Here is a 16,492-nt window from a genome sequence, read left to right as displayed (position 1 = left end):
CTCCCCAGAGTTAGCCTTGGCCTGATGGGTGTACTCATGGACCACTTGGAGGCGATCTATCAACCTCCGGTAGTAATCCACCTCCTTGACCAGCAATCTCCGGCTCGGGCGGGGTCCCGAAAATCAAGTCCACTGGTGTCCGTAGTTCCCGCCCAAACATGAAGGCAGCGGGTGTGCACTGGCTAGACTCCTGGACAGACGTCCGGTATGACCACAGGACCAGGAGCAGGTGGCTCTCCCAGTCCCGCTGATGTTGGCTGGTCAGGATGGCGAGCTGGGTAGCCAGGGTGTGGTGGAGAGGCATCGTCCTCTTCTTGGACACTCCCAGCCACCGGAAAACCTCACTGGGACCTGGGATTCCAAGTTTTGCCCCTGGTCACTATGGAGTTCCGCAGGGACCCCGAAGCGGGCAAACATCTCCTCTACTAGCCTTTCCGCAGTCGTGCTGGCACCGCGTACGCCTCCGGCCATTTGGTGAAATAATCCATGGCCATGAGGACGTAGCGGTTGCCGGAATCAGTCACTGGAAAGGGCCCAAGTATGTCCACTGCTACTAGCTCCATCAGAGCCCCCACCAGATACTGCTGCAATGGAGCATGGGAGCGCTGCGTAGGCCCTTTCTTAGTGGTGCAAGGGTCACAGCAGTGCACATACAGCTCCGCGGCCCGCCAACACCCTGGCCAATAGAATCGGCCCCTGAGCCTGAGGGTCTTGGCGATGCCGTGGTGCCCCGCCCCCACCGAGCCATGGATGGTCTGAAGGACCTGTGCACCAGCCCATAGTGGAGCTCCAAGTTGCCCCATTGTGAATGGTAGGTCTTAACCTCCGGTCCGTGGGCAGACACTTCTGTCCATTCAGGACGCCGCCAGTCTCTTACCACTGCCAAGGTTGCATCGGCCTCCTGACGTTGTTGCAGCTGAGCGGAGGTCCATGGGGAACTCCCCTTGCTGCCAGCGGTCTGGATGGCTGCCACCATCGGTGGTTGGTCCCGCTCCTGTCGTTGGCAATACCGACAGTCCAAGACTGCACAGAGCCGGCGGGAGAGGGTGTCAGCATTACCATGCAACCACCCTGCTCGATGCTGGATCTCAAAGTCATGTTCCTGTAGGGCCTCCAGCCAGCGAGCCACCTGGCCCTCAGGATTCTTAAAGTTCAACAGCCAGGTAAGGGAAGCATGATCGGTGCGCACAAGAAAATGGCTGCTATGCAGGTACATCCGGAATTGTCGCAGTGCCAGGACCACTGCCAGCAGCTCACGCCGGGTCACGCAGTAGTTCCTTTCAGCTCGGTTCAGAGTGCGGCTTAAGTAGGCTACTGCGCGCTCCACCCCTCCAATACTCTGGGACAGTACGGCACCAACCCCAACGTTGCTGGCATCAGTGTCCACGATGAAAGAGGATCTGGGTAGGCCAAGGTGGGAGCCTCCGTGAGGTAAATTTTGAGTTTGATGACAGCTGCGGCACACACTTCGTCCCAGTCAAAGGGCTGCCCCTTGTCAGTCAACCGGTGGAGGGGTTTGGCAATCGTGGCGAAGCCTCAGACAAAACGGCGGTAGTAGGACTCCAGGCCCAAGAAGCTCCGCAGTTTGTTGACGTTGACAGGGGCCAGCCAATTCCGGACAGCGGCCACCTTGGCGGGGTCGGTAGCTACCCCGTGCGCGCTGACTACATCGCCCAAGAACTGTGTTTCTCTCGTCAGCAGTGTAGCGGGGTTTGCTCGTTTAAGATTAGCAATACTTAATTTAATAATAAAGTATGTAGTTCTTGGGGGCACCACCTCTTATTGTTAAAGGGATAGAGGAAACCTTATTGAATAATATTGAAATAATAGCCTTCGTAATAATCAGTCTAATTTTAAGTAGTGAATTCTATGAAAGTAGAGCAGATCAGATAACGTGAGTGATACGCGAGTATTATACACAATGATTTATTTAGGAGAATGTAATTATAATGAACAAATACCAGATAAGTTATGGGTTAGTCAGAGTAGTACAGTGGCTGGATGCAAATGAGGGCGAGCAACACAATGGCTGTGTAGAGCGCGTGTGAAGGGGGGAGGGAGAGAGAGAGGGGTAGAGAGGGACAGGTAGGCCTTTGGGGTAACAATGGACGAGCAAGGGTAACTGACTTAACAAGGGTTAAGTTAACTCATTTGTAAAATACAATCAAACATCAACAATTTAATCACAACATGCCAATATGTCACAAGTAAGAAATATTGCAAATCGTAGTTACTTTTGTCGGTTTGAAGAAGGAGTCAAAGGTTCGTTATGTCCAACGAATAGAAAGCTGAATCTCTCGTCAAAGTTCCGGGCGCTCAGTGAATGTGCCAATTGAGAGGAATAGGTTAGAGAGTGACGCGTTCACCTTTGTTTAATCCTACGAACAAGCGAGGGTGATTGTACGTTTGGGGGTTTTATACTCCAAAGAACAAGGGGGGGGGTCCCCGTGAAGGTGACCTCTTTCATTGGTCAGTTTCCCCCCACCTGGGCATCGTCCTGAGATCTGCCTAGGTGTGAAGTAGATGTACCTTTTGAGTTCCGTTATTTCAACTGTCCATGGAATGCTTAAACTTCAGAATATAACAATACAACATTCATAAATGGTTTTGTTAGTATGGTACAATCATTTTGATATCAAGATTGGCTGACTTAACTATACTTGAAGGGACGTTATAATCAAACCTCAATTAAACAATGTTCTAAGTAAATGAGAAAAACACACATTATAACACATCAACTACTGTCATTGAAATAGTGTCCATGAGCCATGTAGTCCTTGAGAATATGTTTGTAAATCCACATAAGAAAGTTCTTCCTTATAAATCCTTTGTCTGATACTGTGGGCCGTGTGGCCTCTGTTTCTGACCCCATGCTGGGCCAGAAGCTTTGAAGCTTCTCCTCTGGGAGAAGGACAAAGGGGGAAGACCCTCTCCTTGTCGGGGGTAGGAGAAGGTGTGATGGTACCGTGCTTTGTCTGTGGACTGTGCTACATATCCCCCTGCTGGCAACGTCCGATGACTCGACATCGTTGGGCTGTTGGCACGTAAGAAGAGCAGAGAACAGACAAACACGACAGTACGATAGCATTTCTACTGGACACATTGGCATGAGTGGACTCTAAACAACGTAGGAATCAATGGGGCTAACTTGGGTCCTATTACTAAGTTTCTCTGGGCTAAGGTTCTATGCCTAAAATGAAAGGAAATAAAAGGAAAAAGGAAAGAGAAAGAAAGGAGAAAAATAAAAATAAAAATAATAGAAGTGGAAGTGGGCTTTGACTTCCCGGAGTCATGGTCTTATTTGTCAGGGGCCAGGGAAGGTGGCTTATGCGGCGGTATCTCTAAGGCATTCCTTTTGACAGTACCTCAAGGTAAATCATGTTGGGTTTCTGGTAACAGATTTAGGAAATAAAAATAAAATATTGGTAGATTAGTGGAGCCATATTCGTCTTGTGACGGTGTTTGCCTATTTTGGTTTAAAGGAAGGTTTGTTTTTGTGAAGTTGAGACACTTTGGTCAAGGCACCTGTTGTGCACCTGTTTCATCAGCAGTTTGGCAGGGTCAGGTTGCTGGTATAAGGCCAGGCCTCTGTGCATGGCCTGTTGTCCGCGAGTAGCAGTGTTTTCTTCCGGGGTTTGTGCCACCTTGTCACAGTTGGGGTGCTTCTTCTGGGATGCTTGTCGGCCATGGTAGGTTTTCCTACTTTCTGCACTCTCATCCAGTTGGCATCATGCGACTTCTTTTGGACCTGTGATGCTTTTCGTCGCAGGTGGGTTTCTGGTGGCAGCCGACGGTCATGCCGTTGTGCTGATTCTCTTTGAACCTTGTGTCTCGATGGGTGAGTGGCGTAGCTCTGGGGCGGTCTGGAGCGGCCATCTAACCCATGGATTGGGTCCTCTTCTGAGAGATGTGGATCAGACGTGGGATGTCCCCCCCCTTCCACTGTGAAGACTGTGTTCTGGACTTTAGGGTGAGGCAGTGGATAGGGTTTCTTGACGTGGGTCCACATCTGGTTTAGTTTGAAGTCAATGAGGGGTTCCAGTCTGTTGAGTAGATCGTGTCCAATCAGCAGTTTTTCGGTCTCAAGCGGTGAGACATGGATGGGGTGGATTAGGGACATTTCCCCAAATGTTAGCTTCAAGTACAGTGTCTCTGTGACTGGAGCTTTGTTTTGGGTGAAGCTTGTGATGTTGAATTCACTATCTTCACTTTTAATCCATCTTCTGTTTGATCTGGCTATTTCTTTTAGCTGAGCGGCCAAGGTGGGTGCAATCAGGCAGATTTCTGCACCCGTGTCCAGCAATCCTTCGCAGGGCACTTCATCTTCAAGTGTGATGGGGACATAGCTTCGGTTAGCTCTTCCTTTTCTGGAAAGCTCACCCAGAAATGTGTGTAACTGTGGGGCTTGTTTGTGTGTTGTTGTTTCTGGAGGTTGTCTTGTGGGTTTGTGGTGTTTTTGGGTCCTCTTCCCTTTCTTCCATCCAATGGGGAGCATTTGAGGTGTGTTTTCCGTGTTGGGGCCTTCTAGTCATGCTGGGTCTGACGGATCCTTTTTGTTTGCTTCATTCAATTTTCTTAGTATGTCACTAATGTTTTTCTTCATGATTTCAATGTCCTCGTCACGTTTACTTCTTTTTTGTTGATACTCTTGGGGTTTGTTTGTTTTGTTATAGTTGTCCTGGTGTCGTCCAGGGTTGTTGTGTTCGTTTTGGTACGGTGTGGGTCTTGTTGAGTGGTCTCGTGCATTATAGGAGGGTTGCTTGTAGGCGGGTCTGGGTTCGTAGGGTCTCTGGAGTTCTCTTCCTTCTAGTTGTAGGTGTGAGTCTGATTCCACCACATGGACATTTGAGTCTTGAGATCGATTGTTGTTCGCCCATGATTTATATGCCATGTCCCTCAGCTGCAGAGCCGTCATGGTTTCTTGGTTTGCGAAGGTCGTCATGAAGGGTTTTATGGATTGGGAGAGGTTGTTGATGAACACTGACTTGAACATGGGAGTTTCTTCTCCTCCGGGTTGGTTTTCTGTTGCAAAATAGGCTTTCCGGAACCTCTCATAGAATGTCTTTGGGTTTTCGTTGGCCTTTTGTTTTGTGTGCAGGGCGGTAGTGCAGCAGGAGCTTTTACTTTCTGAGTGCCAAGCCTTGAGGGTCCGGCAAGCCATGTCATAGCTGTGGCGTTCTCCAGCAGGTTGCCTGTCAAGCAGGGCTCTGATTGAGCTGGAAGAGGTGTTCTTCAACAGGTACAGCTTGTCCGCGTCTGTAGCTGTAGGCAGGCGTTCCAGATTGTAGTTCAGTTGTTCTAGATACATCTCAATGCTCTGAGTGGGATTGTCTGGATCGAACTTTTCTATGTTCCTGCTCATTTTCAACAGCAGACGTAGTGACACTGCTGGTGGCAGGTCATGCATTTCCCATGCATTTTGTGGATAGGCTGAACGTGAGGGTTCATCATCGTCATCCCATCTGTTTGGGGCTGTGGTCTGAGCGCGTTGTCCAGGTCGGGCTCGTAGCTCCATTTTCTGGTCATCCAGTCTTCTGCTCAGCTGCTCCATATCTTCTGTTCTCCTCATCCTTCGTGGATTCGTATCAGCTTGGCATGGAGATTGGTTGGGAGGGGATATATTTCTGTATGGTCTTCTTGCTTCATACTCGGAGTGGAGGGGTGGTTCCGGTGAGTACAGCTGTCTTGGGTTCTGGTTTCTTGAATGCCGATCTACTTCTCTGTCGTCTCTTCCTCACCTTCGGTCGGTGTTTCCTTCTTAGCAGTGATGCTGATTTATGTTTGTTTTCCTGGACCCCCTGCATTTCTTCTTTCAGTTTTTCCAGTTCCTTTTCTTTTGCTTCGAGGGCATCCTTGAGGGTAATTTCTTGTTGCGTTAGCTGTGCTTTAGCTCTTTCTAGTTCTTCAGACAGGCAGCTGGCTTCTCGTTCCAGTCGTCTTTGTTGGTTTCCTCCTTTCCCTGATGCTCTGAGAGCGGTCATGAAGGTAATTTCTTGTTCCGTTAGCTGTGCTTTAGCTCTTTCCAGTTCCTCTGCTAGCTTGTTGCTTTCCTTTTCCACTTGCTCGCGGCGCTGTTGTTCTCTTTCTGTCGCTTTGAGAGCATCTTCTCGATCTTGAAGAGCTTGTGCCCATTGTGTTTTGACATCTGCAATTGATAACCTGAGTTGTGCAGCATAGTTTAGACCGAGGCTGGATATGCATTTGATGGTTTGGTCTTTGTTCAATACTTGGCCCACATTTTGTGCGACCACTTCCAGGGTTTTCCTGATGACCTCTTGGAAAGGTAGTCCGGTCAGAGTTTCCACATATCCTGGGTTTTCTTTCCTGGATAGGTAGACCATCAGTTTCTCAGCTTCCGTGAGGTGAGACATGTTTGGTTCGGCTACTGGAAGTTATTAACACAATGCTATTGTGATAATGTTGATAGGCACTTTAGTTTTGTAGTGGTTCTCTTTTTGGTAAAAATATATATCTTTCTTCTTTTCTCTTTTTTTTCAAATTAATATTAAAATTAAAATCAGAAGTTAATATTCAAAGATTAACAATCAAAAACTGAGATTAATATTCAGAAATTAAATTTAACATTAAAGTCACCACCCAGGATCAAAGATTCAAAAAAAGATAAAATTGTTTACCAAATTAATATTAAAATTAAAATCAGAAGTTAATATTCAAAGATTAACAATCAAAAACTGAGATTCATATTCAGAAATTAAAATTAATATTAAAGTCACCATCCAGGATCAAAGATTCAAATAAATTATTTATTCTTTTAGGCCTATATTAAATCTTAATTTCAGTAATCTTGATATATTATCTATAAATGATTAGAGAATTTAGAGTGAGTAGCTGTTGATTTGTTTTAGCCTAAACTGGACTGAGAAAGTACAATGTATTTAAATACTATAGCACATTAAGTTAGCCGGTTTAGCTTGTAGAATCAAACAGATAATGAACCAAATTGTTGCTGCATCTATAATGTAGCTTTAAATTGGGCAAGGGTTTTACATTCACCTCGAATTGAATGCAAAACAGTGAAGCTTCTTTTCGAAAAGCTAGTTTATCAATTTAGGAATTGTTTAATAATATTGTGGCAGTACAGGCTGCGTTGTTCGGCTACTTCCAAACAAAAGTCCTTTTGGACTGATCGCAGATAGAGTGGGGAAACTAAAAATAATACACTTTACGTTTAATTATTATTTAGCGATTGTTGTTAAAGTTGGATATTGATGAGGGGTAAATAGAATTACAGTTCAGTATGGTCAACAGCGCCGATATTCTGACAACTTCCACTTTTAAGTGCGCGGAATGAAAATCAAATTACAGGTCTTTGTTGACGAAAGGTAACTATTTCCGGTTAAGCAGCAATAAAGGTCCTTAAATAAGCAGCTTCTCCTGTCTCAAGAATTATTTTACTGTTACTTTACTGATTCTAGAAGTTGAGTGTTTACATTAATGTTGAATTACATGCAAAACAAAGTGAAGCTTTTTCCGAAAAGCTAGGTTAATCAATTTACCAATTGTTTAACAAGGTAGAAGCATATAGCTTAATGTAGAGAACTGCGTAGTCTCCTTCAAAATCAAAGTCCTTTTGGACTGATCAATGTCTGTTATGTTCCTCTAACTAGACAATGGCAACTTATCAGTTGCTTGGTTGATTTACTCAACCCAAATGGCCAACACTACTATAATACACCTTTCCGAAGCGTGTATGGTACCAATATAAGTAGTGGTTATGACTCGTTATAAGGTTCTTATGCCTTCTCTTGGAAGCGCTGCCTTGTAGATTTTACAAAATGAAATGAGACGGGTCGCAGTGTCACTGCGCACGCGCGTACCTCCGCTCAAGTCTAGCTTTTCCGAAGCGAGTTAGTTACACACAAACAGCCAATTGTTCACGACAAAGCCAATTCAATGAGTACACAGCACAGTATTCAAACAGCTTTTAAAACCGTAGCTATCTGGGGGAATAGTTAAATACAACGGAGCATTAATTTAACCAAAAGGGTGGGAGGGTGGGTTTCAGACGGAAAATGTATCTCCGTTATAGATCGCTCATTTCAATCTGTTTCGAAGCCTCGCACGGGGCTCCAATATGTAGCGGGGTTTGCTCGTTTAAGATTAGCAATACTTAATTTAATAATAAAGTATGTAGTTCTTGAGGGCACCACCTCTTATTGTTAAAGGGATAGAGGAAACCTTATTGAATAATATTGAAATAATAGCCTTCGTAATAATCAGTCTAATCTTAAGTAGTGAATTCTATGAAAGTAGAGCAGATCAGATAACGTGAGTGATACGCGAGTATTATACACAATGATTTATTTAGGAGAATGTAATTATAATGAACAAATACCAGATAAGTTATGGGTTAGTCAGAGTAGTACAGTGGCTGGATGCAAATGAGGGCGAGCAACACAATGGCTGTGTAGAGCGCGTGTGAAGGGGGGAGGGAGAGAGAGAGGGGTAGAGAGGGACAGGTAGGCCTTTGGGGTAACAATGGACGAGCAAGGGTAACTGACTTAACAAGGGTTAAGTTAACTCATTTGTAAAATACAATCAAACATCAACAATTTAATCACAACATGCCAATCTGTCACAAGTAAGAAATATTGCAAATCGTAGTTATTTTTGTCGGTTTGAAGAAGGAGTCAAAGGTTCGTTATGTCCAACGAATAGAAAGCTGAATCTCTCGTCAAAGTTCCGGGCGCTCAGTGAATGTGCCAATTGAGAGGAATAGGTTAGAGAGTGACGCGTTCACCTCAGTTTAATCCTACGAACAAGCGAGGGTGATTGTACGTTTGGGGGTTTTATACTACAAAGAACAAGGGGGGGGGTCCCCGTGAAGGTGACCTCTTTCATTGGTCAGTTTCCCCCCACCTGGGCATCGTCCTGAGATCTGCCTAGGTGTGAAGTAGATGTACCTTTTGAGTTCCGTTATTTCAACTGTCCATGGAATGCTTAAACTTCAGAATATAACAATACAACATTCATAAATGGTTTTGTTAGTATGGTACAATCATTTTGATATCAAGATTGGCTGACTTAACTATACTTGAAGGGAAGTTATAATCAAACCTCAATTAAACAATGTTCTAAGTAAATGAGAAAAACACACATTATAACACATCAACTACTGTCATTGAAATAGTGTCCATGAGCCATGTAGTCCTTGAGAATATGTTTGTAAATCCACATAAGAAAGTTCTTCCTTATAAATCCTTTGTCTGATACTGTGGGCCGTGTGGCCTCTGTTTCTGACCCCATGCTGGGCCAGAAGCTTTGAAGCTTCTCCTCTGGGAGAAGGACAAAGGGGGAAGGACCCTCTCCTTGTCGGGGGTAGGAGAAGGTGTGATGGTACCGTGCTTTGTCTGTGGACTGTGCTACATATCCCCCTGCTGGCAACGTCCGATGACTCGACATCGTTGGGCTGTTGGCACGTAAGAAGAGCAGAGAACAGACAAACACGACAGTACGATAGCATTTCTACTGGACACATTGGCATGAGTGGACTCTAAACAACGTAGGAATCAATGGGGCTAACTTGGGTCCTATTACTAAGTTTCTCTGGGCTAAGGTTCTATGCCTAAAATGAAAAGAAATAAAAGGAAAAAGGAAAGAGAAAGAAAGGAGAAAAATTAAAATTAAAATAATAGAAGTGGAAGTGGGCTTTGACTTCCCGGAGTCATGGTCTTATTTGTCAGGGGCCAGGGAAGGTGGCTTATGCGGCGGTATCTCTAAGGCATTCCTTTTGACAGTACCTCAAGGTAAATCATGTTGGGTTTCTGGTAACAGATTAAGGAAATAAAAATAAAATATTGGTAGATTAGTGGAGCCATATTCGTCTTGTGACGGTGTTTGCCTATTTTGGTTTAAAGGAAGGTTTGTTTTTGTGAAGTTGAGACACTTTGGTCAAGGCACCTGTTGTGCACCTGTTTCATCAGCAGTTTGGCAGGGTCAGGTTGCTGGTATAAGGCCAGGCCTCTGTGCATGGCCTGTTGTCCGCGAGTAGCAGTGTTTTCTTCCGGGGTTTGTGCCACCTTGTCACAGTTGGGGTGCTTCTTCTGGGATGCTTGTCGGCCATGGTAGGTTTTCCTACTTTCTGCACTCTCATCCAGTTGGCATCATGCGACTTCTTTTGGACCTGTGATGCTTTTCGTCGCAGGTGGGTTTCTGGTGGCAGCCGACGGTCATGCCGTTGTGCTGATTCTCTTTGAACCTTGTGTCTCGATGGGTGAGTGGCGTAGCTCTGGGGCGGTCTGGAGCGGCCATCTAACCCATGGATTGGGTCCTCTTCTGAGAGATGTGGATCAGACGTGGGATGTCCCCCCCCTTCCACTGTGAAGACTGTGTTCTGGACTTTAGGGTGAGGCAGTGGATAGGGTTTCTTGACGTGGGTCCACATCTGGTTTAGTTTGAAGTCAATGAGGGGTTCCAGTCTGTTGAGTAGATCGTGTCCAATCAGCAGTTTTTCGGTCTCAAGCGGTGAGACATGGATGGGGTGGATTAGGGACATTTCCCCAAATGTTAGCTTCAAGTACAGTGTCTCTGTGACTGGAGCTTTGTTTTGGGTGAAGCTTGTGATGTTGAATTCACTATCTTCACTTTTAATCCATCTTCTGTTTGATCTGGCTATTTCTTTTAGCTGAGCGGCCAAGGTGGGTGCAATCAGGCAGATTTCTGCACCCGTGTCCAGCAATCCTTCGCAGGGCACTTCATCTTCAAGTGTGATGGGGACATAGCTTCGGTTAGCTCTTCCTTTTCTGGAAAGCTCACCCAGAAATGTGTGTAACTGTGGGGCTTGTTTGTGTGTTGTTGTTTCTGGAGGTTGTCTTGTGGGTTTGTGGTGTTTTTGGGTCCTCTTCCCTTTCTTCCATCCAATGGGGAGCATTTGAGGTGTGTTTTCCGTGTTGGGGCCTTCTAGTCATGCTGGGTCTGACGGATCCTTTTTGTTTGCTTCATTCAATTTTCTTAGTATGTCACTAATGTTTTTCTTCATGATTTCAATGTCCTCGTCACGTTTACTTCTTTTTTGTTGATACTCTTGGGGTTTGTTTGTTTTGTTATAGTTGTCCTGGTGTCGTCCAGGGTTGTTGTGTTCGTTTTGGTACGGTGTGGGTCTTGTTGAGTGGTCTCGTGCATTATAGGAGGGTTGCTTGTAGGCGGGTCTGGGTTCGTAGGGTCTCTGGAGTTCTCTTCCTTCTAGTTGTAGGTGTGAGTCTGATTCCACCACATGGACATTTGAGTCTTGAGATCGATTGTTGTTCGCCCATGATTTATATGCCATGTCCCTCAGCTGCAGAGCCGTCATGGTTTCTTGGTTTGCGAAGGTCGTCATGAAGGGTTTTATGGATTGGGAGAGGTTGTTGATGAACACTGACTTGAACATGGGAGTTTCTTCTCCTCCGGGTTGGTTTTCTGTTGCAAAATAGGCTTTCCGGAACCTCTCATAGAATGTCTTTGGGTTTTCGTTGGCCTTTTGTTTTGTGTGCAGGGCGGTAGTGCAGCAGGAGCTTTTACTTTCTGAGTGCCAAGCCTTGAGGGTCCGGCAAGCCATGTCATAGCTGTGGCGTTCTCCAGCAGGTTGCCTGTCAAGCAGGGCTCTGATTGAGCTGGAAGAGGTGTTCTTCAACAGGTACAGCTTGTCCGCGTCTGTAGCTGTAGGCAGGCGTTCCAGATTGTAGTTCAGTTGTTCTAGATACATCTCAATGCTCTGAGTGGGATTGTCTGGATCGAACTTTTCTATGTTCCTGCTCATTTTCAACAGCAGACGTAGTGACACTGCTGGTGGCAGGTCATGCATTTCCCATGCATTTTGTGGATAGGCTGAACGTGAGGGTTCATCATCGTCATCCCATCTGTTTGGGGCTGTGGTCTGAGCGCGTTGTCCAGGTCGGGCTCGTAGCTCCATTTTCTGGTCATCCAGTCTTCTGCTCAGCTGCTCCATATCTTCTGTTCTCCTCATCCTTCGTGGATTCGTATCAGCTTGGCATGGAGATTGGTTGGGAGGGGATATATTTCTGTATGGTCTTCTTGCTTCATACTCGGAGTGGAGGGGTGGTTCCGGTGAGTACAGCTGTCTTGGGTTCTGGTTTCTTGAATGCCGATCTACTTCTCTGTCGTCTCTTCCTCACCTTCGGTCGGTGTTTCCTTCTTAGCAGTGATGCTGATTTATGTTTGTTTTCCTGGACCCCCTGCATTTCTTCTTTCAGTTTTTCCAGTTCCTTTTCTTTTGCTTCGAGGGCATCCTTGAGGGTAATTTCTTGTTGCGTTAGCTGTGCTTTAGCTCTTTCTAGTTCTTCAGACAGGCAGCTGGCTTCTCGTTCCAGTCGTCTTTGTTGGTTTCCTCCTTTCCCTGATGCTCTGAGAGCGGTCATGAAGGTAATTTCTTGTTCCGTTAGCTGTGCTTTAGCTCTTTCCAGTTCCTCTGCTAGCTTGTTGCTTTCCTTTTCCACTTGCTCGCGGCGCTGTTGTTCTCTTTCTGTCGCTTTGAGAGCATCTTCTCGATCTTGAAGAGCTTGTGCCCATTGTGTTTTGACATCTGCAATTGATAACCTGAGTTGTGCAGCATAGTTTAGACCGAGGCTGGATATGCATTTGATGGTTTGGTCTTTGTTCAATACTTGGCCCACATTTTGTGCGACCACTTCCAGGGTTTTCCTGATGACCTCTTGGAAAGGTAGTCCGGTCAGAGTTTCCACATATCCTGGGTTTTCTTTCCTGGATAGGTAGACCATCAGTTTCTCAGCTTCCGTGAGGTGAGACATGTTTGGTTCGGCTACTGGAAGTTATTAACACAATGCTATTGTGATAATGTTGATAGGCACTTTAGTTTTGTAGTGGTTCTCTTTTTGGTAAAAATATATATCTTTCTTCTTTTCTCTTTTTTTTCAAATTAATATTAAAATTAAAATCAGAAGTTAATATTCAAAGATTAACAATCAAAAACTGAGATTAATATTCAGAAATTAAATTTAACATTAAAGTCACCACCCAGGATCAAAGATTCAAAAAAAGATAAAATTGTTTACCAAATTAATATTAAAATTAAAATCAGAAGTTAATATTCAAAGATTAACAATCAAAAACTGAGATTCATATTCAGAAATTAAAATTAATATTAAAGTCACCATCCAGGATCAAAGATTCAAATAAATTATTTATTCTTTTAGGCCTATATTAAATCTTAATTTCAGTAATCTTGATATATTATCTATAAATGATTAGAGAATTTAGAGTGAGTAGCTGTTGATTTGTTTTAGCCTAAACTGGACTGAGAAAGTACAATGTATTTAAATACTATAGCACATTAAGTTAGCCGGTTTAGCTTGTAGAATCAAACAGATAATGAACCAAATTGTTGCTGCATCTATAATGTAGCTTTAAATTGGGCAAGGGTTTTACATTCACCTCGAATTGAATGCAAAACAGTGAAGCTTCTTTTCGAAAAGCTAGTTTATCAATTTAGGAATTGTTTAATAATATTGTGGCAGTACAGGCTGCGTTGTTCGGCTACTTCCAAACAAAAGTCCTTTTGGACTGATCGCAGATAGAGTGGGGAAACTAAAAATAATACACTTTACGTTTAATTATTATTTAGCGATTGTTGTTAAAGTTGGATATTGATGAGGGGTAAATAGAATTACAGTTCAGTATGGTCAACAGCGCCGATATTCTGACAACTTCCACTTTTAAGTGCGCGGAATGAAAATCAAATTACAGGTCTTTGTTGACGAAAGGTAACTATTTCCGGTTAAGCAGCAATAAAGGTCCTTAAATAAGCAGCTTCTCCTGTCTCAAGAATTATTTTACTGTTACTTTACTGATTCTAGAAGTTGAGTGTTTACATTAATGTTGAATTACATGCAAAACAAAGTGAAGCTTTTTCCGAAAAGCTAGGTTAATCAATTTACCAATTGTTTAACAAGGTAGAAGCATATAGCTTAATGTAGAGAACTGCGTAGTCTCCTTCAAAATCAAAGTCCTTTTGGACTGATCAATGTCTGTTATGTTCCTCTAACTAGACAATGGCAACTTATCAGTTGCTTGGTTGATTTACTCAACCCAAATGGCCAACACTACTATAATACACCTTTCCGAAGCGTGTATGGTACCAATATAAGTAGTGGTTATGACTCGTTATAAGGTTCTTATGCCTTCTCTTGGAAGCGCTGCCTTGTAGATTTTACAAAATGAAATGAGACGGGTCGCAGTGTCACTGCGCACGCGCGTACCTCCGCTCAAGTCTAGCTTTTCCGAAGCGAGTTAGTTACACACAAACAGCCAATTGTTCACGACAAAGCCAATTCAATGAGTACACAGCACAGTATTCAAACAGCTTTTAAAACCGTAGCTATCTGGGGGAATAGTTAAATACAACGGAGCATTAATTTAACCAAAAGGGTGGGAGGGTGGGTTTCAGACGGAAAATGTATCTCCGTTATAGATCGCTCATTTCAATCTGTTTCGAAGCCTCGCACGGGGCTCCAATATGTAGCGGGGTTTGCTCGTTTAAGATTAGCAATACTTAATTTAATAATAAAGTATGTAGTTCTTGAGGGCACCACCTCTTATTGTTAAAGGGATAGAGGAAACCTTATTGAATAATATTGAAATAATAGCCTTCGTAATAATCAGTCTAATCTTAAGTAGTGAATTCTATGAAAGTAGAGCAGATCAGATAACGTGAGTGATACGCGAGTATTATACACAATGATTTATTTAGGAGAATGTAATTATAATGAACAAATACCAGATAAGTTATGGGTTAGTCAGAGTAGTACAGTGGCTGGATGCAAATGAGGGCGAGCAACACAATGGCTGTGTAGAGCGCGTGTGAAGGGGGGAGGGAGAGAGAGAGGGGTAGAGAGGGACAGGTAGGCCTTTGGGGTAACAATGGACGAGCAAGGGTAACTGACTTAACAAGGGTTAAGTTAACTCATTTGTAAAATACAATCAAACATCAACAATTTAATCACAACATGCCAATCTGTCACAAGTAAGAAATATTGCAAATCGTAGTTATTTTTGTCGGTTTGAAGAAGGAGTCAAAGGTTCGTTATGTCCAACGAATAGAAAGCTGAATCTCTCGTCAAAGTTCCGGGCGCTCAGTGAATGTGCCAATTGAGAGGAATAGGTTAGAGAGTGACGCGTTCACCTCAGTTTAATCCTACGAACAAGCGAGGGTGATTGTACGTTTGGGGGTTTTATACTCCAAAGAACAAGGGGGGGGGGGGGGTCCCCGTGAAGGTGACCTCTTTCATTGGTCAGTTTCCCCCCACCTGGGCATCGTCCTGAGATCTGCCTAGGTGTGAAGTAGATGTACCTTTTGAGTTCCGTTATTTCAACTGTCCATGGAATGCTTAAACTTCAGAATATAACAATACAACATTCATAAATGGTTTTGTTAGTATGGTACAATCATTTTGATATCAAGATTGGCTGACTTAACTATACTTGAAGGGAAGTTATAATCAAACCTCAATTAAACAATGTTCTAAGTAAATGAGAAAAACACACATTATAACACATCAACTACTGTCATTGAAATAGTGTCCATGAGCCATGTAGTCCTTGAGAATATGTTTGTAAATCCACATAAGAAAGTTCTTCCTTATAAATCCTTTGTCTGATACTGTGGGCCGTGTGGCCTCTGTTTCTGACCCCATGCTGGGCCAGAAGCTTTGAAGCTTCTCCTCTGGGAGAAGGACAAAGGGGGAAGACCCTCTCCTTGTCGGGGGTAGGAGAAGGTGTGATGGTACCGTGCTTTGTCTGTGGACTGTGCTACATATCCCCCTGCTGGCAACGTCCGATGACTCGACATCGTTGGGCTGTTGGCACGTAAGAAGAGCAGAGAACAGACAAACACGACAGTACGATAGCATTTCTACTGGAGACAAAATAGAACATTTGCAGGCTCGCATGAAGTGGGATTCGATTCCACTAGAGCAAAAACACGTATTACACCAAAGCCCAATGCTTTACACTGCAAGCTATTCTAGCTCATGAAGGATTTGTTAAATCGTTAAGTATTTATTAACTACGTTGGCCTTCAGGTAACATCTTGTTTTGGCTTCTTCTGAAACAACTGGTTACCAGACACTACCCGAAAGTAGGCTACTAATCACGTATTTGGGGTTGTTTCAAGGCAATATCCATATTAACCACCACATCACAGCTCCTTCTGACACCACATAAAAAATAATACTTAGATCGTTGCTGTTAACCCAGACAATACAATCAGCTTAAATGCGAACACTGCCGAGTAGTAGCCTGTATATGTAGTAATATTCTACCCACAACACAGTAGGCTACTTGGTGTTGCATGCATTTGTGAATAGCATCCAGGTAACTTTGTGAGGTTTCTATGATACATACATTTGTATTTTGTTTCTAACAAACACACAACACATGTATTGCCATCATATTTACTTTATTATGTGAAGCACTACACATGTTGTGTGAAGTATTATAAACAATTATTTAATTGAAT

The sequence above is a fragment of the Osmerus mordax genome, chromosome 1 (genome assembly GCF_038355195.1).
Source record: "Osmerus mordax isolate fOsmMor3 chromosome 1, fOsmMor3.pri, whole genome shotgun sequence".
Classification (NCBI taxonomy): domain Eukaryota; kingdom Metazoa; phylum Chordata; class Actinopteri; order Osmeriformes; family Osmeridae; genus Osmerus; species Osmerus mordax.
This window is presented reverse-complemented; position numbering follows the sequence as displayed.